General features: G+C 42.5%; 1 protein-coding gene across 3 annotated transcripts in view; it reads right to left on the bottom strand.

Moving 5' to 3' along the window:
• pak5 (p21 protein (Cdc42/Rac)-activated kinase 5) overlaps positions 1-25,882 on the bottom strand; it is an 80,258-nt gene extending 54,376 nt beyond the window's left edge. The window contains exons 1-2 of one of the 3 annotated variants that reach the window (XM_085770155.1): positions 25,495-25,882; positions 9,715-9,833 (exon numbers count right to left, since the gene is read on the bottom strand). The gene's annotated coding sequence lies outside the window, so the exon portion shown is untranslated. The remainder of the gene's footprint in view (positions 1-9,714; positions 9,834-25,494) is intronic. The other 2 variants (XM_085770154.1, XM_085770156.1) reach the window with 2 other exon arrangements.
• Between the last annotated feature and the right edge of the window lie 543 nt (positions 25,883-26,425).

The following is a 26,425-nucleotide window of genomic DNA, read 5'->3' as shown; positions in this document are numbered from 1 at the left end:
AGGTCTTTATCATACAGTTGAAAATGAATGTTTTGTTGATGCTTGGAAACTATGGGTGGATGCTATGTCATTAACAAAATGTTAGATTACAACCGCTATATCTCATATGCAATGTAATACATACAGTATTTATGTGTGTGCGAGACCCTGTGAGTTTGTGTGTGTGTGTGTAAGGGTGTGGGGGGTCCCCATGGTTTGTGTACTTATTCTTTTCTGTAAAAGGTGCAGTTTTATTTACTTATTTATTCAAACTTGTGTGATTTGTGTAGTTTTTTCTCTTTCTTTTATGTATATGAATTAAATGCACAATATAAATAAAAAACTTTTTAAAGGTATAATATGTAGGAATTCCCCTCATCTAGCGGTGCGGTTGCATATCAGAACGTATTCTTGATGTTGCGTTCATGTGAAATCGGGCAGGCGTCAGACAGACGACAACAGATGCTGCATGTAACAGGATAAACAAGCGTCTATGTAAACAAGTGGTCTGCCAGCACGAGGCAAAACAATACAGGAGTGACAATATGTTGTCATGGTGATGTCGTATTGTTTACTTGACCCACGTTTTACCGTCTTTCTCTCGTCGAGTAAAATGACATCCGGTTGGTTTGCCAACGGCCATCTGCCTGACTGCACCTGAATCCTCACACTACACAGTGGTGACAGTTTTAACAGGCGCTACCTGGAAAACTTTCTCCCCGAGCCGACAGCTCCGCTGAGTTTCTATGGTTACCTATGGTCACGCAGCCACTGAACGTAAAAAAAATGGCGATGCAACATGGCCGCCTCGGTTCGGTGCGTCGCCCACTTATGTATTTGTAACGACTTGTAACAACTCATTCTAAGGTACCAGAAAGCTTTCATTTGTATGGTTCGACTTCAGTGAAATACGTATTTATGAAAGCAATATTTGATTTTTGCTAATAAAAAGCCAGATAAGTTACATACTGGGGCTTTAAAAAATAAATAAATAAAAAAAACCTGTAGAAATGCAGCTGAGTCTGGATGTTGCTTCAATAACTCCTGAATGAAACAGACTCTGAAATCCAGTCCTGCTTTGACTGTTACATACTCTCCACAGGACCTGGGGGAGTATTGACATTTTGAGCCTCATAATACTTCAAAACAACTGGTAATTCACCTGTTGCCAGCAGCGTTTTCTACGCTACGCAACACGACGCTGAAACACAACACAACTGTTAGTGAAACACTAAGTTTTTCAGCTCTCTGGGGATGCATTGTTTCTTGTCCAAGGCCAGACTTTGAAAAATGCAGCTTTCCAGCACATTCATTCAGAAAGAATTTGATGTGGATTAATAGCACAACAACAACGCAGCACAAACTCAACAGTGAATCAAATATGTTAGAGAAAGAAATCCAATACAAAAAAAAAACACTTCAGAAAAATGGGAATTTGTGAGGAATCATTTGTAGCTATACAGACTAGACACATCTGTTGTCAGACGTCCTATTTAGTGGTTGTTAAATGTTCACATACAATGTATAAATATTGGACACTGGAAGTCCACTAGAGAAGTGTGCATAAGCCAACAAGCAAAAAGCAGATAAAGACGTGTTCCTTATCTGCACTGCAAAACCTACACACTGATAAAGAATGAAGTAAATCCGCTTCTCAGCCCTGCTATCAACACTATCAAGCACGTGAAAAGGAGACTCTGCCATATGGTATTAGTTTCAGTGCCCCAGGGCTAACATCTGTATGCAGACAGCATCCACATCCAGGCTGAACAGACAAATGCTTCTTTTTTTTCAAAACTGAGAGCAGCCTTTTCATAGACCTGCCATTTCAATGGGACGCAGTCAGACATAAAGAGAGTGACTGGCAACGCTGGAGGGAACTCAGTGACTGTTTGTTTATGTTAGCATCTGGCATCTCTCTCTCTCTCTTTCTTTCTCGCTCACTCTATGTGTGTGTGTGTGTGTGTGTGTGTGTGTGTGTGTGTGTGTGTGTGTGTGTGTGTGTGTGTGTGTGTGTGTGTGTGTGTGTGTGTGTGTGTGTGTGTGTGTAATGTATGTGATTGCGTCTGTGAGGATTTGTGTTGTTGCCAACTATTGATAGCGAATGAGCCACAGCCTTAGTGGATGAACCTTTACAACCATTTAGGATGCTGCACAGGGATTAATGACAGAAAATATGTGATTAGGCTATAGATTGTGATTATAATGACATCTGGTGAAATAATGCCACTTTATCCCATTTTCAATAAGGGTTTAAAGTCTTTTTTTTAATCTATCGGCGTGTTAATGAATAGAACCAATGGTTTTTATCGCCTCCTGCATTGCATGTACTGTATTTACCCACAGTGCTACAGTATCCAGTACCTGTAGGTCTTATTTCTGTTGCTGGCAAGCTCCAGTGCACATTGTTATCAAGTATTCAAATGGTGTTTACAACTATACAATAGTTTTGCTGATGAGTTCAACAGTGTGGCTGCGTACATGAGGGAACAAGCTGGAGGGTAGGAGCCGTCACAAAGCCACTGAAACACTCACACCTGCACAATGACCTGGAACTTTCTTCTTCAAACTCAGACTGACAAATGTTACTAGCCTGTGGCCAACAGGTGGTGAGGATTTGGTCATTTAAATTGTCATATATTTGGTTAATGATATATTGATGCATTTGCTGATGACATATTAAAAAATCTTCTTTACACACGTTGAAAGAATATGTTACTAATAAAATCCTACTTTGTCATACACACCGTTTACACCTGGCATTAACACACGTCTCGTATCCAGATTGTAACAGAAGACCATGCTAGCAGCTAGCTGGTGAATGTAGTGGTAGTATTAGCTACCAAACACAGCCACATATTTTAAGCCAGAAGGGTGAATATCTGATATTCCTTAGTCATTGCCAGTGTTGCTCAGTATCTGTGTAAACAGGGTTAGGGGCAACTGTTTGTTGACAGGTTTGTCATAATCCCTTTAAGGTGGTAATATGAAAATGTTCTGTTGTGTTTGCGACTTGGTCTGTTGCCCCCAAGCGGAAAAACAATCAATTAATGCTCTTTGTGTAATGCAAATGATCATTTCCCACTCGTAGAAATCATCATCATTTGCACTCATTTCACACTGAATTACTACTGATGTCAGAAACATTAAAAACTATTTAAATAATGGTTATTGTATCTTAATTGATGCTAATTGATTTAATTCCATTAAATGAATGTTGTCCATTACCATTAATGATTTAAATTTTAAGTAAATCATTAACCAGCTGTAACAAATGATGCTTGCGAAGCACTACAGCCTCTGACCATGAATAACTGTGCACTTCCTGCCAGTGGTTTTCTAGGCTAAAAGCACTCTGTTCTTTGAAAGCCTCCTCCTTTCCACCCCATTATCTACACAAGGATGTTAAACCCACGACTTAATCGTTTATTATTGATAGCTCGGCAAGAGGCCTTCCCTCCTGGTGTTATGGGAAAATGGTTAAGGCTGAGATGTAAAAAGACCTAGGTTAAAGATTTGTGGAGCCAGCCGCTGTTATTGACACGAGATGTGTTTATGTGTGGGACATACTGACATCCAGCCTGTGCAGGGGTGAGGTGTATTTTAAAGTGCGTGACCCGTGGGTCCTGTATGTATGTGGGTCAATGACGTGTTGCAGACCAAAGTCGAGTGGTGTAACCAATATTTTTTTTAATAAAAATCTGACAGGAAAATAAATCTGGACCCAAATGTGAAATAAATGGAATTCACTTTTTCAATCCATATGATTCTTGACAAATTTTACATAATTTGTCACATTATTTAGAAGAAAAGCAGTGGTCATAGGGTATACTGCTCAGCAATGCTAAAATGCATTAAAGCAGTACTTAAAGCAGAAGTAAGTGATATATTTGTGTTAATATAAGTCTTAAATAGTTATATCTTCCGACAGCAATCACTTACATAGAGTGTTTGGTCTGAAACACGGGTCTGTCAGTCACTCTGCTCTGCTCTGAGCCGAGGAGAAAACATTTATCGTATCCTACAGTTTTTATCCAATGAGGAGAGAGAACGGCATGCAGGGCTGTGTGTGCAGCCAAGGGACGCCGTGAATGTGGTGACGTAGGGACGAGGACTGTTATGGTGCGTTCAAGGCAACTCGTAACTCGTGTTTTTCCGACCTGTGAAGTTGTACCAGTTCGATCTGGTACGAGTTCACGGGTCGGAAGTTACGAGTGGCCGTTATATTGCTCTTTCACCGGTAAAACAGGTCGGAAAAACACGAGTGGGTTGCCTGGAACGCTACAAAGTCGTAAGTTGTGACTTGAAGCTGTAATTTACGGTTTCAAAAGCCTGCCTGGAACGCAGCATTACCCAAAACGACCGGATCGCTTACTTCTGCTTTAAGAACTTTCAATTTTGGTTGAGTTTGGCGGCGCCAGTGGCCCAAAGCGGTAGTGTTTTGCCTGAAGGAAGACTCCATTTCCCATGAGCACCAGCGCGTAGCGCCGTAAACATCCTGATCTACCGGTGCATGGAAATTAACAGAAGACGTCCAAACTAAGTTTCTGTTTCCAGCGGATCATTTCACAGTAAACACACATACACAATCCGATGGAAAGGTGCCGCATTGCCTGTTCCCTCCTCGTTGTGACTCGCGAAAGTGAAAGTGAAACTTAAGTGAGAGCCGGGTTCCTGCCATGCTCCTCAAAACTGCTTAGTGCCAGTGAAGGTGATACAGACCCCCTCAGACCATGACAGAGGTGTCATTCAACCTGTTGTAAGTCGATGTATCATCACAAAAGTTACGAAAATATTATATGAAGGTTGAAAAGTTCCTTAGTGTTGGTTTAAAATTTAAATATAGAAATACAACAAAAATAAGTTTGTACTATAGAAAATATACTTTATTTTTTCAAAATAAAGTTCTGTACAGTGTACAGTATGTTCCAGTAGGTGGATCAAATATTCAATATTTATCATTTTTTTGTGGTTACATCATTTGACATTTTCAGGAGCATTCAGTCTTGTTAAAAAAAATGTGCAAATCTCATTTCAAATGACATGAAACTAACATGGTTTTTTAACAAATCTGATGCTTTTAAAACTACTTTTTAAAGAAAGGCCTACTTTTTTTTGAATTGCTCATCTTGCCTGCCCATTTGTCACTGACCCATGTACGTGTGAACCTGTGGATGAGAAAGTGTATGTTTTGCATTGGTGTAAGAGTGGCAAATGTTTACATGAGACATCTAAAATGTTATATACCAGTTTCTTTGTAAATTGCTCATTTGCTAAGCCCTTCCCCCTGTGATTAATGGATTTCCATCTACACCTGCACATTTTCAAATTAAAGGAATGAGGGTGCGCTGATGAACAGGGCTTTTTGTTAATGTAACCTGTAGGTAACCCTGCAAAATGTAGTTAATGACATGTCCCTAGTTTTGGAAACTACTACCGAAGGTCATAATGTTTGCAGCTTTTTTTTAAACTTTTCAAACCAGTCAAGGTCATCTTACTTAGACACTTAGAGGACACAACCCTTGAATTTTTGGTGTTGTGTGTTTAGCAGCTGCTTTTCTGTTCTGTCCCATGCACACTACATCAGTGTGAAGAAATTCAAAACCTGATAGACTTGTTTTGGATTGTTACATTTGATAATGATCAGACAATTAATGTTTGGGGAGGGTGTGGCCAACTGATAAGTGAGACACCTGCTCGCTTTCTGTCTAGGTGTGACCTATGAAGCAGCAGGATGTGTGAGACTGGTATATCGGGGGGGGGGGGGGGGGGGGTTAGGGGGGGGGCCTGCTGTTTATGAGCTGGAGAACACGGCTCTGACAGCGTATCAATCCCTCACATTTCAGCCAAGGACACCACGCGAAGCGTCAGCTTTGACAGATGATGCAGCCTGGGATTCTCACCATGGCAGCGGAGGACTACCCAGTTTACACCGCTGCTCAGCCACTTCTAGTACGAGTGGTAATCCTCACAGAGCAGCACATGTGCAGGCAGCGGAGTGGCACCAGTGTGACCTTGTTTTAAAGAGCAAAAGGTCATGTGACCACACACTTGTGGACTGAGAGGAAAAGATGAAGAACAGGAGGAATAATGAGGAGATAAAAGGAGCGCGTGAAACAACCAGCTCCATGTGTAGAATCTGACTTATTATTGTACCATGTCACTTACTACTATCACACTTATGTGATATGAAATAATCACTGTAAAATAATTTACATTGTGTTATTATTGTGACTTTCAGCAGGAATGCATCTTGCATCTGCTCCAACAAAGATTGCGACCATAGCAATGGAAATCTGGCTATAAATTCTCCTCAGCCTCAACCTCCATACATTTTTATGCTCTCTAAATAAAAAGCAATGCTGGTCAATTGTACTGGAAATAAAAAAACAAAAAAACAACAACACACACTCACAATACAGCGAGTTATCTCTACAGCACAGTCCAGTATGACTCACAGCTCCACCATTAGCCCACACATGGGAGAGGAAAGATAAGTCTAACCTACAAACGCAGAAGTGATACTTATAAAACATTGATCAGACCACCACTACAGCACTGTGGACCAATCACTCGCCTTTGTTTCCTTTATCTCCTCCCCCTCTATAATCCATTCACTCTCAATGGGTGTTTACATCCCACCGCCTCCTCCTCCTCCATCCCCACTCGTCTTAAGCTGCGGATGGTAAATGGAAGTTTGTACCTGCTGCTGCTGACCTACATTACCACTGTCTTGCCGGGCCTGAACGCAGGAAGTGGCTTCTGTTCTACTGAGAGCTCAGTAATGTAAAGGAGACCGACCATCTCTGGACTGGAGCGACCTGGGTTCAATCAAATACACGCTCTATGATAGCAAGCAGACAGTTGAGCTCTGGGGACAGCAGGAAAGGCTCAACAAAATGTAATTTCCCTACAAAGATTTTTTTTTTGTGAGAGGCAAGGAGAAACTACTAATGGAGGAAAGAGCACAAGAATAGAATAGAATAGATAGACTTTATTGTCCCATAGGGGAAATTTTTTCTCAGCGTCTGTCAGATACACAATATACAAACACCACCTAACATTGAAAAACATTCATCCACCCCTTCAACACACAGTACATTATCACACATAGGAAAGGAAAGGGAGTTGGATCTGTACAACAAGGTTAACATGGGGGAGTATTAAGTGTGCGGTGATGGCAGAGGAAACAAACCTCTCTCTTGCACAATTGCCAAGCAGCCCCAAAGCAGTGTGTCTATGATCATCAGACTAAAAAGAAGAAGGCCACTAGGATAAACCTCCCATTGGCCGCTTATTGTGTTCCTCTGTTTTCAAAGTCCCACATGTTTTTCACATAAAACAGCATCGTAGAAAACTAAAACTGTGTGGCAATTGGCAATTTTGAAGATATCAACATCACTTGCTGCCTGACTGGCAACTCTGGAGGAAATAATACAATCAAACAAAGAGGAAAAACTGCATAAACTGTAAACATACTATCAGTAGGTATTATAAAGGCTGCAGGAGGTGAACTAAAGCAGAGAGAGCAGAGCAGGAGAACTGATGTTTACATCGCACCTGATTGAGGGTTAATAGACGGTTAGTCAGACAAGTTATCCCCACGCCCTCACACAGTTACCACGACCATTTGAGAGCAGCAGCTATTCCTGTATTGAAACAACGTTCCGCACAGGTGCTACTGTGCTGTCCATCAAAACCACATCACACTGGCACTGGGTTCTGAGGACCCACTGTGCATCCAGGTCAGGCACAGTGCAAACATTATAAAAATATTCAACATTTTGGCAAATTGGCCCATTGCCATAATCCCTATAGTCTTAGGAATGGAACACTACGAGACGGAGTTATTTTCGAGGCAAATGCAGAGACTGCTTGCCGAAAAACTGCCCCTGACAGGAACGTGCATCAGCTGTTTTGCATGAATTTCCCTCTAAAACAACTCTGTCTCGTAACGTTCCGTTATTATCTCATAGCATGGTGAATGTGCAGGTCACAACTTGTCCACGAGAGCGTTTTGGAGTTGTTGGATTGTGTATTTGATGAGTTTGATGAGGGAAACCAAGAAATCCCATTAGCAGTTCACAGCTCTGCTCCGCCGTTCTAAAAACAGCTTGCACCGACAATTAAAGGTAACAAACCTACTGCTACAGTATGATGGCAATGGGCCAATTTGCCAAAATGTTGCACTTTCCCTTTAAAGTGCAGGTCAGCCAATATTAAACTATGTCTACAGGAACTGTTATATCGACAGTACATATACACAGCATGTCAGCGTACAGTACTGTGTAATGTATTTCAGTGGATGCTGTTGGCAAAAATAGAAAAGTTCGAAGAAAACACGAGCATTGACACCGAGAAAAAACAATCGGATCAGCTCTATTGAGCTGATTCAATTGAGGCACTGGCCGTAAAACAGTAGCTGCTCAAAAGGCTGCGATTATCAACCAGTACAGAACTCAACCAGTCCAGAAACGAGCACCTGATTCAGCAGCACTCAATAAGAAACATCTGCATCAGCTGCTTTCATCTTGGAAAAGTAATGCTGATGTTCACTTTACCTTTGTCTTTGAAATATTCTCTTTCATTTCAGCAGCCTTACTTTTCGCTAAAAGAGCTTCAGCTCTTTGTCTCTTGAATTTTATGGTAATGCAGTTTCAGTTTGTGCAGGCACTTTGATGAGTTGGAAGAGGTTGACACACTGCCGTGCTCCGTAAAGCTGCATTATATAGAACCACAGAGTAGCAGATGGAATGAAATTAAATAAAATGTATGTATATGACAGAGTGCCTGATTAATAAAAAGGTGAAGCCACATAACAGCTGAGATCATCAACAGAGAGATCCCTGGTCCAAAACATGATGTGGGACTGCGAGCCTTCCCCGGCCCTGCATGCACACGGTGACTGAGACAACGGAGTGTGCAGACCCCACACAGTGAGTCATGTTCCAGAAAAGCAAACAAATACAGACTGACACGACAAAGACAATGTGTTCAGATTGATCTATTGTGTGCCACGTTGAGCATGTAAGCTGATGCAGCTGAATACCGGCGTGGAACAAATCCTTGACCCCTCTATAGATGGGAAAATGATGAATCAATACAGAGACATACTGGCCTGGTCTCTGGTTGACCTCGATAGAGCGACGTTCAATAGTAGCTGAAACAAACATTGGAGGATTAACTAAATCTGTTCACTATCCAGAGTCTCTAGAGCACTAAACAAAGTGTCTCTTTGTGTCTGGAGGATAAAACAAAATCTGATTTCTGCTCTCAGAAACACTGTATTAGTACAGTAGAGGAGTTAGTGCTGCAGAGTGCAGACACTGGGAGTTTTATATGACTTTTGACTGGTCTCCTGACTACAGAGTCTCTTGACTACATGAAATGCTAAATATAGCCCATCTTCTCTCCACCAAACAGCTTCTGAGCTAATGTGGGCTGCGAGGCAGTGGTGGGTTGGGGTGTGAAAGGATGACATGCGTCCAGTGGAGATGCTGCTCTCATCAGCGGATCTCAGCTGCACGGCGTTTGAGGCTGAGCCGCAGACTCATACCAGTCCACATGACTTCACTCGCTGATGCTCGCTGATAATGTTCCAGGATTAGGGACACGGTGTGTCGATATGCGAGCGAGCGTGTGCACGAGTGTGTGTGTGTGTGTGTGTGTGTGTGTCTGTATGTTGGAGCGTTCGGGCCCTAAGATCCATGGAAAAACTACAGATATTACACACACCTCATATAGCAACTGATTCCTGTCAGCAGCGCCCACTGGCAGCCATGGGAGCAGATTCCAGTGAGTCTCTGTGGCAGAGGCTGAGGGTCAGGGTCCACCAGGGGGGTCAGACAGTGGCTCTGCAAAGAATCAGCTAAATTTTTCTACACAAAATTAGGGCTGCAACTATTACTAACTATTTTCATTATTGATTAATCTGTCAATTATTTAAGCGATTAATCGATTAGTTGTTTGGTCAATAAAATGTTGAAAAATGTCAATCAGTGTTTCTCAAACCACAAGATGACGTCCTCAAATGTCTTTTTTGTCCACAAACCAAAGAGATACTCAGTTTATATTGTCATAAAGGAACAAAGAAACCAGAAATATTCACATTCAAGAAGCTGAAATCAGAGAATATGGCCTTTTTTCTTAAAAAACGACTCAAAACGGTTATCTAATTATCAAAATAGTTGATGATTGATTTAATAATCAATTATTGTTTGATTAATCGATTAATTGTTACACAAAATTAAAATCTAGCTTTTCCAGTGTTGCCTCATCATTAGTTCTTGTTAATAAATCGGCAATTTACAATTTAAGGAACTCAAGGATTTAAAACGAAATGCTCCAATCTTGTGCAAAAGGTGTAAAAAAAAAAAAAAAGTGTCTTCTCTTAATGACACTGAAGTGTGAAATGTGAAAAGCCTTTTTTTTCTGTATTTCCCTGGTTGCTTTAGTTCTATTTTTCTCTAACCACCTCTTCCTTGCTCACCACATCCAGGAAGAAGAAGCAGGAGCAGATAATACTGTCAGAGCCTGTTACAGTCAGATGTGCAGCCCATAAAGACGGAACCTGGGTGTGTTCTTAGTCTCAGACATGACACGGTTAAATTCATTGAACTTAATTTTTCTTCACTTCCTTCCCTTCATTGGTCTTTCTGTCTTTGTCTTTCCTCTCACTGCCCCACTCTCTCCTGTCTTATCTGTTCCAGCCATGTACAATATTTGAAGCATAATTTGATGAAATCGTTCTTCCTGTAACATCTGACTACAACCAGTACATACAAATCCATGATGTACATGAGCAGCCTTTTAAAAATGAATATGCTTATCACATTTTGCAATATAACAGCTATAAATACATTTCGCACAGATGTACCAATGAAGACAATGATTGGCATGAGCAAGATGAGATGTAGCAGCCATCATGGTCGTGTCTGTTTTGTCAAGGACAGTCTATCACAACAGACAGCTGATAGCAATGTACTGATTACTCATGTCCACATCAAACCATCAGAAGGTATCACTAATTACAGGAACAAAAGATTCTGAAAATCCTTCGATAAATGTGCATGGCAGGTGAGTCAAGCTTCAGTGTGGATGAGGCTGTAGTTGAAGTGACACTGTTAAAGGATAGTTCAACATTTTTGGCAAATTGGCATTGCCATTGCCCATTGCCATAATCCCTATAGCCATAGCAGTAGGTGCGTTTCCTTTAATTGTCGGTGCAAGCTGTTTTTAGAATGGTGGAGCAGAGCCGCGAGCTGCGCAGAGCCGCAAGCTGCGCAGAGCTACACTACGGAGGCTAATGGGATTTCTTGGTTTCCCTCATCAAACTCATCAAATACACAATCCAACAACTCTAAAATGCTCCAGCTGTGATCTGCATCACCACGCTATGAGATAATAACGGAACGTTACGAGACAGTTTTAGACAATTAAAACAGCTTAATTGTGATGGGTAAACGACTTGTTAGGGGGAGAATGGAAGCTTATCTTACAGTAGGTTTAGCTGGGAGTTTGAAAATATGCGCTCCAAAACTGTAGGGGGAGCTCTGTAGAGAAAAAAAGCGACCAAAACAGAAAAAAATATAACCTGCAAGAACTAAAGATGCCATTTTCAAGCTGCTTGTATTTCTGAAACAAGAGGTCTGCTTTTGTGTATCTCTGTGTAAAAATCAAGGACTCAATGATACAACCAATTCTGATGCAGCTACTATCTCTATGGCTGTAAACTCTGGAAGCCACTAAATGGACTCGGTGGTGAGATGGTTTCGTCAAAGAAGTTGTTTTTTAAGAGAAACATGTGGAAATAATAGATGTGATGTCCACCAATACCCCGAGCTAGTATTTACAAACCATAACAGCTCTTAGATCCATTTCCTACTGCTCAGCACACAGACACACACACACACACACACACACACACACACACACACACACACACACACACACACACACACACACACACACACACACACACACACACACACACACACACACACACACACACTTACACTCACTCACTTCAGAGAGATTGACTGGAGCTAGCTGAGAAAGTAGCAGCCATCATTACCTTGTCTGCTTGTAAACCACGAGGGCCAGAGCAATCATCACCCTTTAACACAACGTTTCCTATTACTCAGTGCACACATACACACACACACATACACACACACTCGTGCATGGTCCATTTCTGCAGATGGATAAATTACAGGGAGGGAAATGCACAGTGGCACTGCCGTCCGAGGCAGAGGAAATGAAGAGGCTTAGCTGGAAGGATAATAGAATGACAGGGGGAAAACAAATCCAAATAATTCATAATGCGTTGTAGCATGCTGCATAACTGCACAATCAGGAGAACTGCCTTTTTTCCTGGAGCATTACAAAAGAGACGAGACAGCTGCTTACAGAGCTGAAAGAGGTGAAGGACCTAGTTTCTGCCGTTGGCTTTTTTAGGTGAAGGAGGTCATGCTATTTTTACCGGAATGATGTGGTGGCTGCTGCGTGAGGAATGTCAACGTATGTGGGTGACGACACCCCGGCCCTAATCCACCCAAACAAAGTCAAGAGCAGTCACTTAACGGTTTATTTGTCAACCAATCACAAATCTGGGTGTAACTGTTGCCTTTGGAGGAGGGCTCCACCATTTTGTTTGCTCTGTTGCAGCAAAACACACCAAAACAAAAGATGTGCAGCCCATTTATATTTCAGCAACATGCAGCTTCCTCCTCCTCCTCCTCTTCTTCCTGCATCTCACGGCAGACTTTTTCTCTTAAAAACACACAGGGGAGGAGGTGGGGGGATTGAGGGGGGGGGTTAAAAGAAAACTCGTGCCCGGCTTAATTAGAGCTCCGCTGGCAGCGCTGTGAAACGCTGCACAACCAGAACCCCTGCAAGACTGCTGGAGCTCCTCCTGGAAGCGAGCAGGCGCACAGCAAACCCCCACGGAGCACACACAGCTAACAAGCCTATATGCTGCACATTTAGCCTCTCCTCACACTAATAGATAGCTACATTTAACCCAACTACGAATTAGCAAGTCAGTCTGAAAGCATTGGGGATGCGGGCCGATGCTCGGAGAGCGGCGGCCCGTCGGCACCGTCTTGCTTTGAGATGCCGTTTGACAGCGCATGCAGACTTCAGAGCTGCAACAATTACTCGAATAATCGCACAATAATCGATTTGATAATTGAAAAAATCTGTTTGAATAGTATTTTTTGAGAAAAAAAGTCAAAATTCTCTGATAGCTTCTTAAATGTGAATATTTCTGATTTCTTTGTTCCTTTATGACAATAAACTGAATATCTCTTTGGTCTGTGGACAAAACAAGACATTTGAGGACATCATCTTGTGGTCTGAGAAACACTGATTGACATTTTTCAACATTTTAACATTTTATTGACCAAACAACTAATCGATTAATCGAGAGATCAATAATTAAAATAAGTTAGTTGCAGCCCTAAACTTCATTGGTGGATAATGTGAAGAAATTGTGAAGAGTTGGCCGGTGATTACGTAATAACAAATAGTTAAAGATTTTTACATTAGTTGCACAACATTGCGAGGGCTCCGCAAATAGAGAAGCATATCAATCAATCTAATAGGCGCACTGGATGAGCATTAGCCCGCAGCTGCTGCTCTGACAAGTTACACAGCGTTAACATGCCATACACGTCAGAGTGGATCTCTCTCTTTTTTTTTATATATCAGCTAAGTCTCTGCATCCCTCTTTTGTTGTAATTTCCTGCAGTTTCATGCCCAGGCATCAAAGAGAGCACAGCTGTGTCATTGGATGAACGCTTTAATCTATTCAGCCAGCGCATCTGTGTGCTCTGTCTTACGCTACGTCATTAGCCGCCCGCCTTAATGTGTGTATTTCTGTGTGTGTGTGTGTGTGTGTGGCTAGTGAGGGTTATGAGAGGACTCATGTGAGTGCATGCATACAGTATGACAGTTTGCATGAGTCTGAGCGCGTATGTGCTCTCATGCAGGACTCAGACTAAAAATGAAATATACACAATGACAAACACACGCGCAGAAGATGACATGAGAGGATAATGAGGGACTTTTTTTTTTCTTTATGCCCCAAGTTGTTGGGTTCCCAGCTGAAGGCCATCTTAAGACATCACATCACAGACACTAATCTATGTGATGGTCAAGTTTCCAAGCAGTGCTAAATTTAGGCCGGATCGCTGGTTTTGACTGACGAGGGATGAGGAACAACATTCCTCCTCCTCGTCGTGGAAAGAGGAGAGAGTCAGAGTGGGGCTCTGCAGGAGATCCCCATCAGCCTCAGCATCCTCTACCCAGAACAACTTGATTAACACTGTTGTCACTCTGTTGACCGGTAAAATGTGTCTCTTTGTGTTTACAGTGACACATGAACACATGCACCATGTTGAATGGAAACATGGCAGGAATCCTGAATGGAGTCAATTTTTATAGAGCCACAAGCCAAATGTTAGAATAGATTAGACTGTCTTGGCTCTTATAAATCATTGTCAGCTGACTGGGTCCAATCAGACAGTCATCTATCCTGTATAATTAGCTTAACAACAGGACGCTATTTGTCTTGTGTGATGCTGATTAAATGGATTTCACTCATTTGGTCAGAACAAATGGGATTCAAAGCACTCGCTGGTCAATAGAAGAGCGCAGTTGTCCAGTTCTCTCTCAGTGGCTTCGACTTATTATGGTGTGACGTTTATTTAAATCAGGACTAAACATCTGTGAGCTTTGGTCTTTTTGATCTTTTGCTAAATCCCTCCTCCGAACAGCAGTTGTACAAACATGATTCAGTACACAGATGTGCAAGGTTTGGATCTCTCCTCATGTTGAAGCAGTGTCCAGGGGACTGTAGTTAGTGCTGTGTCTTTAACTTACCTGCAAATGTTTTTTATGTTGCCACAGGTAAAGTAGCATTCACATTCAACAGAGCTAACAAGATCTGACAGTAAGCTAGAAATTTATTTCATTATTTAGCCTATTCGTGTACTAATATGGTCATGTTGTGATTTTTTTTGTTTATTGTTTCCTGTTTCTATGATGTCATCTTGGGGTGTGTTCTGACTGGCCCACTAAATCTATTTAAAGGGATAGTTCAACATTTTTGCAAATTGGCCCATTGCCATAACCCCTATAGTTTTAGGAGTAGGTTTAGTCCTTGGGCCAAGACCCAAAATTTCACATATCGGTATCACCTGGGAGGGCAAGTTCTAGTTGTGATTTTTTTATTCCTATATACCCCTAGATTAAGTTTTGATATGATAGACCTTGCTGACTGGCAGCTTTATAGTATTTATCACCTCTTAAAGTAATAGACTGTTGCTGTTCAAAAACGAAAAAAGTGCCTTCCCTGGAAATCATCTTTCTTTCATCATATCCTCTCCTTTGGGTGTGAACTAATGGCCAGCCACAGAGACTTGTAATAAACCTCTCTTTGTTTCAAGTAATTTATCTAATATATGTGTAAATAAGCTTTAATTAGCCAATTGGCAGTTTTAAATCATTGCAATGTATTTTCTAATTAAGGATACTTTTTGACAAATTATATTTCTTCCCAATACCTTATTCAATTGGTGTAGAGTCCCATGTGTCAATCACAGGCTACAGAGGTTCAGCAAAACGAGTAGGCAGGTGAATTACTGTAATATTATCATTGATGACGTAGCACACACATTGCCAGGAAAGGTCCTAGTCCTTGGGCCAAGACCCAAAATTTCACATATCGGTATCACCTGGGAGGGCAAATTCTAGTTGTGATTTTTTTTATTCCTATACACCCCTAGATTAAAGGGACATTGTGTAGGAATTACTCCCATCTAGCGTTGCGGTTGTATATCGCAAGCAACTCAATCGTATTTTTCATGCTGCATTCACGTGAAATTGGGCAGACGGTAGACAGCCACTGCACGTAACGGCAAAAAACAAGAATCTATGTAAACAAGTGGTCCGTCAGCATGAGGCAAAACAATACACAATATGTTGTCATGGCGATGTCGTATTGTTTACCTGACCCATGTTTTACTGGCTTTCTCTGGACTTCTGTGACTAAAATGACATCAGTTTCCGTGGTTTCCTACCGTCACGCTGCCACTGAACGTAAAAACATGGAGACACCACATGGCAGCCAGCACCGAGCTTACCCGCTCCATGTAGATATGAATGATATGAACGGCTAATTCAGAGCTGAAAGGAACACTTCAGTTTGTTGATGGGGGGGATTACTGATTAATGAAAAATAGACTTTTGAATGAAATAATCGATTTTCCTGAATAGATAACAGTAAAAGTTACACATTGTCCGTTTAAGTTTTGAGACCTTGCTGACTGGCAGCTTTATAGTATTTACTGTATCACCTCTTAAAGTAATAGACTGTTGCTGTTCAGAGACAAAAAAAGTGCCTTCCCTGGAAATCATCTTTCTTTCATCATATCTGATCCATCATCTAAGATGGCATAGGTATCAAAGGTTTTGTCCTTGTTAGAGGATCTCACTTTCATCTCAACTTTCTCAAACGAAATCTGGTGTTTGTCTCGCACGCTCTCTTTTTTCACAATCCCTCACTTGCCCTCGTATCGATCTGCCTAGACTGGACAAAAACAGACGCTCTGACACCATGAAAATGAAACACTATAATTCCTGTGACAACTGGCAAAGGTAGTCCAGGTCAGTCCCACGTGTCAATCACAGGCTACAGAGGTTCAGCAAAACATGTGGGCACGTGTATTACTGTAGCCTAATATTATCATTGATGACATATGACACGAATTGCCAGGAAAGGTCCGATCTGTCTGTTTAGACTGCAGACGTATTGGCAGATATCTGATTTGTATCTGATTTATTTCCACATATAACGGGGGCCGGAATCTAATCGGACAATATCTGATTCCCTGCGTATTTGTCTCGTTTACACGTTCATGTTACAGATCCGATCTGAGCCACTTGACAAGCCACTTTAATGACAATCTGCCTATAGGGGAAAATAACAAAAAATATAAAAAGCTGCTCCTATGAAACTGAATTTACCTCAAAAACAACTCTGTCTCGTAACATTCTCTTATTATCTCAAAATGTGGTGAATGTGCAGGTCACAACTTGTCCAAGAGAGCGTTTTGGAGTTGTTGGATTCTGAGTCTGATGAGCTTCCATAGTGTAACTCTGAGCAGCTCGCAGCTCTGCTCCACCGTTCTAGCATGCACCGACAATTAAAGGTAACGAACCTACTCCTAAAACTATAGGGATTATGGCAATGGGCTGATTTGCCAAAATGTTGAACTATCCCTCCAGTCCAGACTAGTACTAGTTTACACTAGTACACTTCTCTGTTGAACTTTGTTGGCCGTTTTGTCTAATGCGATGCATCTGTCTATCACTTGAGGTGTGCAAGTTTTTCGAGTTTTATTTCTGTCTGAAATCAAGAACCAATTGTTTCAGAAATGATATGAATTCCAAGCATTAAATCATCTGCCACTGTTAATCATTCAGTGCCATGTGTGCTTAGCAAACATGAGAGGCTTGACAAACATGTTGTCACTAAGGAGCAGAGGTTTGGTGAATGATCACTGATACACACATGGCGTCTTAAAGAAACAGAGCTTCCGAGTAATTATATGGTTAAATGACTTGTTACAGGGAGAATGGAGGCTCTCTGCCTTCCACCTAGCGTATCTTGGCTGAAAATCAACCTGTCCCAGATCTCTTCTCTGCAGCACCACGACACAAACGCACCCCGAAACCTGTAATCTCTTGTTTATGATGGATAAGACTACACAAATCATAACATGGTATATGATATATAATTCTATCCACTGCTCCATGAATTTCTTGATGGCCTCGTTGAAAACAAATGCACATGGCCGGGAGGAGGGTTAGCGAAACAGATGAAAAACGGACAAACTTTGTTGTTGTTCCCCTATAAAAAGGCCGGGTCAGGTTCAGGCCACTGGTGCACGCACTGTCTCATCACCATCTCTCGCAGTGTGGCTGGGGTAGAGGATGCTGTAGTGGAAGCTCCGGCGCGGTAGCAGCCTGCATCTTCAACCTCTCTGTTTCCTTTGAAGTCTCCCCATGTGGGTGTGGGAGCTGGGGGTTGGTAATGAATCAAGCTGAGCCATAATGAATGTCCTTATTCAAGTCTGCTTTGATGAAATTCCACCTGGCTGATCTCAAATCACAGAACAAAACAGCGAACGCTTGCTGACAACTGTTATGAAAACTACACTGGCTGGCAGTGTGATGGAGAGCGTTCAGCGGCTTGAAGGATCCCTTCAGGATACTTTGCTGTTGTTTCCTGCCTTTGCTTCTTCTCCTTCCCTTCCTTCCTCCTCCCCCTGTGATCACTGTGTAGGATGGAATCAGATGAGAGCGCTTCCACTTGCATAAAAAGTCCAAGTCACTCCTGGATCGTGGCCACGCCATCTATAATACAGCTTTTTACATAAGAGCAGAATGAACCCGGAGGAGATTTCAAACAAATGAGACATAATTCACTGTTGTTTTTCTCCACCGGGACCTGGTTACCATGAGAACATGTGCAGTAATTAAATATGTTTATGAGCTCTATACACAGTGATTTATGCGAGCCTTGGTCCATTCACATTCATATTTTGTTAAAACATTAACCACATTAAAGCATCATAAAAACACTAAACCGATCACTGTAGAACAATAATTCTATTATTAAAGCCAAAGTAATAAATACGCTACAAGCTGCAGTCTGACTTATCTCACAATTCATTGCAAAAACACAGTCAGGTGGTGTATGAGGCCACAGACATGAGAAAAATGGCTTTTTTTTTTTACTCTTCACATGAGCTGAGGTGTAGCAGCACTATCTACATGCTTTTCAGAAGTCTGGGACCCATCTGGAAGCCTGCAGTTTCCAAGATAGGTAGTAAAGACTGCCAGGAGTAACAAAAGAAGTAAGTAATTATAGAGAGGGATCTCACAGACAAAGTGTGCAAGAGACAGCCAACGGCAGTTAGCTGTGCATAAGACCAACTGCTGCCACTACTGCTTCAGGTTATGAGTTGTGTTTACGGCGGTTCACTATGCAACTTCTGGGTTTTAACTGGACTTGTAACACTGCAGTAAACATGCTTTTTAAGCTGCAGTAAAAGGTCTGGATGACGGTGACACTCAGAGTTTAACCAACAGAAATTAGTAAAATCGAATAAAAATTAAGTTTAAAAAATGTGGGATATCCACAAGTTAGGTGTCATTACGAGAGTCTATAAAATTTTATTATCGATTCAGCTTGTCATGCTCAGTCTTTCAGTCCTCGTCAATTTTGGCTCTAATGTTTAGGTCCATAGACTATCGGGCACACACTTCATTCACCAGCTGCTTCAGGCCCATTCAAACTGGCTCCCCCACTTTTTCTCTGAGAAATATTCAAATCCAAAATACTATCTACATTAAGGTTTGGCCATCGATTCATGGTGGCTACTATTAAGGGGATATTTCGACCCTCTTGAACAGTTTGGCAAATTCCTATCACCATAATCCCTATAGTCCTAGCAGTAGGTTTGTTACCTTTAATTGTCGGTGCAAGCTGTTTTTAGAGACGTAGTTCGGGTTTAGGTTACGTTATTCCATTTTGTAAGGTTCCATTATTATCTTATAGCGTGGTGAATATGTATGTCCCAACTTGTCTATGAGAGCGTTTTGGAGTTGTTGGATTGTGTATTTGATGAGGAAAAGCCGGAAATACAGCGGCCGTGCGGAGCTCACACCTGCCCAGCTGATCTCAAAACAGCTTGCACCAACAATTAGCTAAAGGTAATGAACCTACTCCTAAGATTAAATATGGCGATAGGCAAATTTGCCAAAATGTAGAAATATCCCTTTAACTGAGAGACGTGAATCCATGCATCCATAGTGGCCAGTACGCCACTATGGATGCATAGTATAATGCTGTTCGAGAAGGTAAAACTGTATAAATAATAAATGTTCTACTGGATAGTGGTACCTCTGAGGACTGACGTATATCTCCACATTTCAATAAAATAAATACATAGAGAAAATGATCAGCTGCTGCATGGTCCATATAAATTGTCATTATTTTTAAACACACGACATGTTACAGAAAGGAAACAGGTGTATCTTTGACTACACTCACTGTTAAAGTCTCTGGCTGATGGGTGCAGACACAGCAATTGGCTTTCTAAGGCTGCCCATTGTAAACAGGTATCGCTTTAATAGTGATTAAACTGGAATTAAGCTGCAACTCCTTACTCTAGCAGTTTACTACGACACACACTCACAAGTTTGCAACAGCAAACATGCACATCCATTGGAGAACCATACAGTAAGAATCAGCCCTTCTTTTGCCAACATACAGGGAAACTACGGCATTTTAACACACACGTTCACCACCACCACCACCACCATCACACACACTTTCACAGAAACAGCGTAACTCCCTCAGCCCGGAGGGGGGGGGGCGACAGAGCTGTAAGGGCCAGTGCTGTGTTGGGCAGCAGCAGAGGCAGATGCAGCACTCAGTAGCCTGAGGGCATCACTGGGTATTCAAGCTTCACTGGACCTCTTCATCAGTGCCCTCTGATGCCTTAGCCTCATGACCAACAGCACACACACACACACACACACACACACACGTTCCCCCAGCACAGGGCCAGGCCTCTCCAGCTTTAGACAAGAGAGGGATTGGGAAAGAAGTAGAACAGTCTTATTGAGCACAGACACACAAGTTCGACTGAGAAAACTGATGAGGAGGGAGGCTGTGATGGCAACGAGCATCTAGGTTAACCCCTCTGTGTGTGTGTGTGTGTGTGTGTGTGTGTGTGTGTGTGTGTGTGTGTGTGTGTGTGTGTGTGTGGCTGGCTGGGAAAAAGATAGAAGCATGACAGGTCAAAAAAGGGCAGCACCACATTTTAGATCCATGACAAACAGCATTTTGACATGTTTTCTGAATGTCACATGACACCAAATGTTGTGCAGCTCTGTTTTGATTTGTACAGCTTCATCACAGCAGGACAAAGTGGATGTGCAGATCATTTAAAGGTACATTGTGCAGGAATTACTCCCATCTAGCGTTGCGGTTGTATATCGCAAGAAACTCAATCGTATTTTTCATGGTGCATTCATGTGAAATTGGGCAGATGGCAGATGGACGACAGCTGTAATGGCATTAAAGCCTCTATGTAAACAAGTGGTCTGACAGCACAAGGCAAAACAATACACGTGACAATATGTTGTCATGTTGTATTGTTTACCTGACCCACATTTTACCGTCTTTCTCTCCACTTCTGTGACTAAAATGACATCTGGTTTGTTACAGACGACGGCCGTCTGTCCGACTGCAGGTGAATGCAGCATCAGTGTAACGCTCCATTCCTCCTCACTGCGTTACCGCGGTGACTTTTCACATACGCCACCTCGACCTGAGCCGACAGCTCTGGTGTCTCCGCTGAGTTTCCGTGGTTTCCTACGTCACGCTGCCACTGAACGTAATAACATGGCGACACCACATGGCAGCCAGCACCGAGCTTACCCGCTCCATGTAGATATGAATGATATGAACGGCTAATTCAGAGCTGAAAGGAACACTTCAGTTTGTTGATGGGGGGGATTACTGATTAATGAAAAACAGACTTTTGAACCAAATAATCGATTTTCGTGAACAGATAACAGGAGAAGTTACACAATGTCCCTTTAAAGAAATGTAAGTTGTGGAAACATGTAATGCAATTCATCCATTCTGAAGCAGCCTACTTCCGATCTCCAAATTGCTCACGTCCTCCTCAGTCAAAATGTCTCTTTCATACACTCGACCATTCCCTTTGTCTTCTCCTTTCTCTCACACTGACATGCCGAGACATAAACACACACATACACACACACACCTCATTTTGTTACTGACATGCCAAGTCATGCAGAAAACACAAGGGATTTTTTTCTTCTTTTTTTTTTTATCCCGGGGACAAAAACAGCAAAATGCAATAACCTGGGACAAAAGTGCTGACATCTGAAGATGAGCCTGGCATTCAGAGAGAGTGCTCGGCTGCAGCTGAAATAAAAAGGAGCGACAGACTGAGGGAAGGAAAGACCCCCTCCACAGATAGATAGAGGGACACTCCTTCTAGATTTCCTGTCCAATAGGATCACCCCTTCCACTGATGCTTCTCTCTCTGCTACTTTCTTGCCTTTTGATCCTCTTATTCCCCCCTTCTTTTCCCCTCCTCATCTCAATTCTTCACTCCAACACTTGACCTCTTTTTTTTTTCATCCCAATACTTTTCCCCATCTGTATTTTCCCTCCATCCTCACCTCCTGTTAAACCACCACCACCTCTGGGCTGCAGCTTATCTCTCAATCCCCACATCCCCGCCTCCTAGGTCACCTGTCCCACTCTTCCTCTTGTCTTCTCTTCCTCTCATATCCCTTCTCACGTCCCATCTATTCTGCCGTCTTGCTCCCCCTCCGCACTCCTCTCTTCATCTCTCGTCTCTCCGCTCCTCTATCTGAACCTTGTTTGCATGCTCCCTAACGCCGCTGCTTGATTAGCGAGATCGACCAGCGCCGGTCTGTCAGACACTTGGTTGAAATAACCGATGAGTCTTCCGGGAGGCTCCAATATGAATAGTTACAGAGATAACAAACTCCCACCCTTGCATTTCAAATACTATTTGACCACAGAAAGAAAGAGAGAGAGAGAGAGCTATGTTGGCCAGTGGCACGAGGTCACTCTTGAAGGGTGAGGAAGAAGCACCGACAGAGAGGAGAGCTTCTTCTTCTGGTCAAGTTATTCAATGTGTGACTCCCTTGGACTCTTATGTAATTGTGAATTTGTGTGAGCAACCAAGGCTGCCTCTCCATAGACAGTCTAGTGTAGAGCCATATAGGGACTAAAATAGTTGGTCACATGTTCATTATCGCTATCCTCTTTTAAGTGCTCACCCCATATCCAGAAACATTAAACAGGAGAGGACCTTCGAGTGGGTCGAGTGTGTAGGTGTTTGTGTGTGTGTGTGTGTGTGTGTGTGTGTGTGTGTGTGTGTGTGTGTGTGTGTGTGTGTGTGTGTGTGAGGGAGAGAGAAAGAGAGAATGAGACAGAGAAAGAGAGAGAGAGAAGGAGAGGCAGAATATGAAGGGAAAGAGGTTGTGGGATTGTGATAACTTCAAAGGTTATTATTATTATTACTGCAGGCTGAAGCCATGCTCTGGCATCCCTCAAGCTTTGATCATTATGTAAAGCTGTTGTGCTCGGCGCTGGCACTGAATACATTACAGAGTGGATAACCAGGGAGTGTGCAAGCAAGCGTATACACAGACCAACACATTGACTCAGCTTCCACGTTTCGACCGATTTTTAAAATAACACACATCCCGTCCTCGCTAAAAGGACAAATAAAGCGCACCTTTAGTCTCACCTTGACGCGCGGCCCGGACAAGAGGACGCAGATGTAAGTGAGCAACAATGGCACTTAAAGGGGCCCTCCACCAATCAGACGCATGAGGATCGGTGCAGCAGGCGCAGGGACTACTCATCATCCTGTGAAATCAGTTTTATAATGGCCACTTTGATTCTGGAGGAGGAGGTATGTCAACTCTGAGAAAATAGTAATATCATCAAGGTTATCTGAGCCTGGGTTTTCTGAACGTATTTATAAAAAGCCTGCAGTGAAACACCGGAGGCTCGGAGTTTAAAAGATATCAATGTTGCAAGGCAGGTGTATAAATAAAGCAGCTGTCAACTGCCAGATTGTGGGATCCACTGTTTTTTGAGTTTTCCATATAAAAGTCAAAACGTCTTGACATTTTGTGGCATCAATTTCTACGATTAATTTTCCAATCAGTCTATCACTAATAGCTTACTGTGATCTGAAATCACCACAGCTCCATTATCAGAACAGAGGTCAAAGTAGCAGTTTAGTGTAAGTTAATACTTCAGCTCAGTTTAACCAACGCAGCTTTTTTGCAGTATAAGGTTTAATATCATCTTTAGATTTAATGATATGGTGAATTGATTCAAGTTACGGGAGGGCAACAGTCTTGGAAACATCATGCATTAATGTTTCGATGAAAAAAACATATATTCAGGCATGGACATCTTTTGGGTCTCTTTGCAAATCAGCAACTGATTATTTTCATAACCCATTAATCTGCAGATAAAATGCCTCATATGTTTTAGCAGGGCCAGCTTTAAAGACCAAAACGGCCAAGTGCTGCTTTAATTGACTCAGTAGTGAATAAATGCCAAACCCAAGACATCATTATGCAGCCTCAACTGTCAATAAATTGAGAAAGAAAAAGAATTATTCCCATCACAATTTCCCAAAGCACACGATGACATTCAATTATGACCACGAAAGGCAAATAAAAGCAGTAACCCCTCACATTTTGGAAGCATGACTAAACTTAATGCATCATCTGATTAATTTTCTGTCACCCAATGATCCATTAATGAACTAATAGTTTTCATCCTATAGTTGTCTGCATTAGGCTTTTGACTAAGGGTACAGACATAGGCTAGTACCCTCTCCTCAAAATAATACTGCAAACTGAGTCCACCATCAGTAGCAGCCCTGGTCCATGTTCCATGATCTAGGACAAACTATAGGCCCAGACAGCTTTGGAGCTTTTTGTGCTACATGTTATTATTACCCCTATTAATGGAGCGTTGCTGTTAGTGCGATTATGAGCTTAGGAGGGGGAACCCCAGCTCAGAGAGCCAAGCCACCACTTTTAATTTTCGTCTACACATTCTAATCCGAGAGCCACGTTGAACTTGAAAAACAAGCCATCTGTTCCTGCCCTTACCTGGCCTACATTAGCCCGGACACACACTCACACTCTCCGGCAGGCTGCAAGGGAGAACCGAGGCAGCGCAGGATAAACAGCCTATATACCTTGCACTGTCATCATCAGTGTCAAACAGCAGAGGAGAGTAGGCTATACAGTGCAATATACACACACAAAAAATGAAGACATAGGGCAACATGGGAGCTTCAAGCCCATTAAAGCTATACTGTATTCACTCACACACACTGTGACCTGCTGCTGCTGTGTATTGTAAGGCAGTAGGTGCATTACACTGATTTTCCCCCCTCATCGACAACAATCCTCCCTCGTTTAAACAACAAATGTCAGCATTCAGTCACAAACAGGCCACAAACAGGCCTCCGAAATCTTATTTGCAACATGAACATAGGTGTGATGATGCCCACCCAGTTCAATACCAAGGACAGCGGTCGACGCACGGAGCGCCTGACAGCCATGACAACACATGCGCTACGAAATGATGATTTATTCCTGCACGGATGCATCGTAAGCAGCGGCGCAAACCGGTCCTGAATGACAGTGCTGTTTCAGTGCGAGCCTTTACACCGGCGAACAGAGAGATGGAGACACAAACTAAAGCCTTAGACAAGCGTTTCGCCTTTCCACAGCGGCGTTTTTACCCCCTGCAAGAGCAGACAGCAGCCACATTTTCTATCCAAAACCCGCGGCGTCAAAGCTCGATAGTCGAATAAAACGTCCTGAACCTACCTGCTTGTGCTGGGGGTCGAGGAGCTCACATGTCCCGTGGCTTATTTTGGTCTGTTACGGTGGATATTGTTGTTGTGGTGGGCACCGTTATGTGTCTGCCAGCGCCATGTTATTATCTCTGAGTGGAGGACTGTGCGGTCCTGTGCGCTACATCCGGGCTTGTTGAGGGGAGCGAATGAGCGCAGTTCGTGGCGGCGGAGAGGGCGGAGAGCGCTGGGTATGTAGAGCACCTGAGTGTGTGCGTGTGTGAGTGGGGGCGACCTCCACTCACACACACACCGACCACTAGTGCCTCTGACTGAGCCACAGGTACACCTGCGACAAAGGCTGCTTCACTCCACTATTGACCCGCCGAGCAATATACTAGTTCAACCAGTTTCAACCACGGTAACTAGTTTAATCTCCATGGCAACACCTGAACGCAGCATGGGAGCGGGAAAACTGGTTAGCAAGGGAGCAGCAGAGCACAGGGTTTACAGTTAGCTTACAGACTCCCTCAATGTTTTGGCTCATCTTTCATGGTTCAGCAAAACTCAGTTGTATTACAAAAGGCTGTGTAATCATATAACGTTAAAACAATTAATTTACGTTTCCAAGTCTTTGATTGTTATTCCTAATCCACTACTCTCATCTGACAGAACACATTTTGACAATTGAATTTTACATGTAGCCAAAACGATGAACAAATGTTTATTAGATGTGACGATTTCTGAGAATAAACTAATTCGTTTTGATGAGTGAGACATATACAAATGATTTCTGATTGAGAGAATTGTGCTTTAGCCTACCCTTTGTTTCTGTTGAGCTTGAGAAATGGTCTTTAGTCTGCTTTTTTGCACACATCATAATAATAGGCTAATTGAAATTTAGAGCATCACAAATGACCAGTAGCTCTTTCTTGATGAATAAATGGATTCAAGGCATAGCTGTG

Source organism: Trachurus japonicus, chromosome 24 (genome assembly GCF_045865225.1).
Source record: "Trachurus japonicus isolate A0001 chromosome 24, Traja_1.0".
Taxonomy (NCBI): Eukaryota; Metazoa; Chordata; class Actinopteri; order Carangiformes; family Carangidae; genus Trachurus; species Trachurus japonicus.
This window is presented reverse-complemented; position numbering and strand designations above follow the sequence as displayed.